The sequence below is a fragment of the Pleurodeles waltl genome, chromosome 11 (genome assembly GCF_031143425.1).
Source record: "Pleurodeles waltl isolate 20211129_DDA chromosome 11, aPleWal1.hap1.20221129, whole genome shotgun sequence".
Taxonomy (NCBI): Eukaryota; Metazoa; Chordata; class Amphibia; order Caudata; family Salamandridae; genus Pleurodeles; species Pleurodeles waltl.
Window position 1 is genome coordinate 816,689,326 of NC_090450.1, and position 4,103 is coordinate 816,693,428.

The window sequence follows — 4,103 nt, forward strand, 5'->3', positions numbered from 1 at the left end:
TGTTAAACGACTGAGTGATACTAATCAAAATAGAAGTGCTGCTTTGTGACCACACAAAAAGGAAATGACACCTAATCGAGTTGTTCTTCGAACTAGTTCCTAGAGGTCTGTCTGCCAGTAGAGAGCAGCTCGAGCTTTTCATTGTACATGATGGGGCAATGATCTGTCATTTGGTTCGGCCACTGTGCCATGTGCGGTGACCCAATATTTTCTGATTTCTCTGAGCCAGTTTACAGAAGTGATGACATATTATGCTGCCTTATAATGAAACCGAAGCCTCCACAGTTCCTTTTGCAGCCTGACCTGAACCAGATCTGTCTTTCTGCCTTCTTTACCCTGCTAGATAGAGATGCAGGAGAGAAGTTAGTCAGTAGAAGATGCGAGATGGGATTTCTGTTGAATATTCATACAGATATATATATACATATAAATATATATATATATATATACATACATATATATATATATATATATATATATATATATATATATATATATATATATATATGTGTGTGTATATTATCTACTGGATGTCACCAGTAGGTAGTTATAGCTAGGACCTAGTTTCTATAGAAAAAGCTGTTTTTTGCTTGCCTTTATCTTTGGCACGGCTTGATGAATCTTCATGACGTTTTACAAAACAATTTGACAGTCACATGAGCTGCTGTCTGGAAAATTGTGGGGTGATCCATCAGGGGCACGCCGAGATAAAGGGGTGTGTGAAATTTAGAGTGTTTCCAACTTTAATTCCCATAGGAAAAATGGAACAGCCATAGCACAAAAAACACTGGACGGAATTACACCAAATTTGACAGAAAGGTAGCTCTTGGTGCAGAAAGAGACCTTTTTGTTATTTGGTGTAAATCCGTTCAGTAGGTTTCGAGAAATGTAAGAAAATCCAAATTTGTACAGATAGGGACGCAAAGGATTAGCGACCCCTCCCAATCTTGTGTAGAGATCTGATTGGCTGACAACACTTCAAACAAGGAAGTGGTGTCAGCCATCTTGGGCCTCAGCTGCAGCCTAGTCCCAGAAAAAAGTATGAAAAAAATGAAAAGGGACCAGGGTAAGGACACTCTGACCCCTTAGCTCTGGTGGTGCCCCCCCCCCCCAAACCCGCAGGGCTAAAAAGCATTTTTTCCTTTTTTTTACAGATTGACTCGCAGTGGATCTGCAGTAAAAAAAAATTAAAAACGAAGCACATCCTCCTTTGCTTTGTTACTATCATGCACCCGGGTAGGCCCAGTCCTGGGGACTTTTGTATAAGGTGCTCTTGGTCCCTTCCACTGCCTTGGGCACTGCCACCTCCCCGGGGCTTATGAGTTATATGCGGGGGCTGCGTGGCCCCCCTGCCCTGGGGACTACCACCTACCTAGGGCAAATCTTAAATATGCAGGGGGGACATGAACCCCCCCCCCCGGTGCCACAGGGACCACAACCTCCCAGGGCCAATAAATGTACTCAATAGGGGCCCACACCCCGGGGAACACCACCCCCTGGAGCTACACTGAATTGTGAGTGGGGGGGGTGCACAGCCCCCTGCACCCCAGGGACCACCACCTCCCTGTATTTTGAGTGGGGGGACGTGCTGCCGCCAAGCCACAGCAAACACTTTGGGTTTTGACAGCGGGACCTGTAAAGCAGTTCCTGCTGTCAATATCTGAAGCTTTCATCTCTGTTCCCTGCACGCATGCAGATGAAATTCTTCAGCAACCACGGAGATGCTGTGAAAACAGCTCCATGCTTGCTGAAGCAATTACATTGCTTAAGCCTTAAGGCTTACCCCCAGTACCAGATAGTCCGTGAAGGGCATTTTTTTAAAAAACGGAAAAAAAAACAAAAAACAATAACAAAATAACAAATGTAGAGACTGCAAATGAGCCCTTGAGGGCTTCAGTGCAGTTCCAGATAGCCCACAGGCTTCACACTGAGACATGGGGGTTCCAGTCCAGCAGGACTCATTTCCTTTTTATATATATATTTTTGTTTTAATAAATATATATATTTTTTAAATAACAAATACATTTTTTATTTTAACTTGTACACAAATATCTCATTCTAAATATATCACACATCCAAATATAAAAAAACTCTCTCTCTCCCTCTCACTTTCTTTCTGTCTTTCTGTCTCTCTTTCAATTCTCCTTCTCACACACCCACTCATACACTTACGCATCCACTCACAGACCCACTCAGACACTCACGCTCCCACTCACAGACCCACTGACACCCTCATGCACCCACTCACAGATCCATGCATACATTGACGCATACACTAAAACACTGATGTACGCACTCTCACACCCAGACAGACAATCTGACAGCCACTTTCCTTGCGTCACTTAGCACCCCACTACCGCCACCAGGTGTGCGCCATATTTAAAATATGGTACATCATGGCGCAGGGTAGGGGGCAATAGTGACAGAATCTCTGACGCTATTGATGTACTGTTCAGAGTGCGTGCCAAAATTTTGGAATCACTGTACTCACCCACGCACCACTGCACTCTACTCTGAAGCAATCTACTATGTTGCACAGCACTCAGTGACACTCCACTCAGCGTCACTTCCCTCTGCACAATTCCACTTTACTCTGTGCCACTACACTCTGCACCACTGCCCTCACCTGTGCATCACTGCACTCTAGTCCATGGCACTCTAAACCAATCTACTATGCACTGCTACACTATAATCTACTTTGCAGTGTTTTATTCCACTGCACTCTATACCATTGTACTCTACGTCATTCCATTCTATGCCAACCTATTCTGCTCTGCACCAATCTACTATGCACCACTCTATGCCAGTGTACTCTACCCACCTACACTCTATGCCACTACACTATGCATCACTCCACACTATGCCACTACACTCTACCCTGCACCACTCCACTCTGCACCACTCCACTCTACGCCACTTTACTCTACACTATTCTACTCTGCAATACTGCACTCTATGCCAATCCATTGTACTCCGCACCAGTCTATTTTACTGCACTGTATGCCAATGCACTGTATGCCACTACATTTTGTGCCACTCTACTCTGCATTGCTCCACTCTTTGCCACTGCACTCTATGCCATTCCACTGTAAGCCACACTAATCGACTCTGCACCACTGCACTCCACAACACTTCACTCTATGTTACTGCACTCTACTTTGAAACAATCTACTCTAAGCTACTCTATTCCACTCTGTGCCATCTCAGTCTCAGCCACTCGAAGCCACTGAAATCTACGCTACGCCACTCCACTCTATTCTTTGCCTCTGCACTTTATGCCACTGCATTCAATGCTTTCTACACCACTTTACTCAAAAATAACACACTCTATGCCACTGCACTTTATGGAAATCTGCCAATCTACTCTTCACCACTGCACCGTACACCACTATATTTTATCTGCACCACTCTATGCCACTGCATTCTGCACCAATTCACTCTATGCGACTCTACTCTATACCACTGCACTCTCGAATAAATTCTGCACCACTCTATGCCAGTGCACTCTACAGCAATGCACTCTACACCACTCTACTCTACACACTCTACTCTGCAACACTGCACTCTTTGCCACTGAATTCTGTGCTACCCTATTCTGCACCACTCTACGCTGCGCCAGTTTACTATATGCTATTGCACTCTACGCCACTACCCACTACTCTATGCCACTCCACTATACCTTGCACCACTCCAATGTACCCTCCACCACTCAACACTACACCACTTCACTCTACTCTGAAACAACCTACTCTACACCACTGCATTCTACGCAACTACATTCTACATCACTCTACTACATTCTGCACCACTCAACTCTATGTTGCACCACTCTACACCACTCTAATCTACTCTGCACCACTCTACTCCATACCACTGCCTTCTACCCCACTCTATACTAAGCCACTGCACTCTCTGCCAATGCACTCTACGTCAGCTAGTCTGTACCATTGCTCTCCACAGCACTATACTGTACTCTGCGACACTCTGTTCCACTATGTTACACCACTGCATGCTTCACCACCGCGCACCACACCACTCTATTCTACTCTGCATCACTGTACTCTGTGCCACTCTACTCTGTGTCACTCTCTCTGCGCCACTGG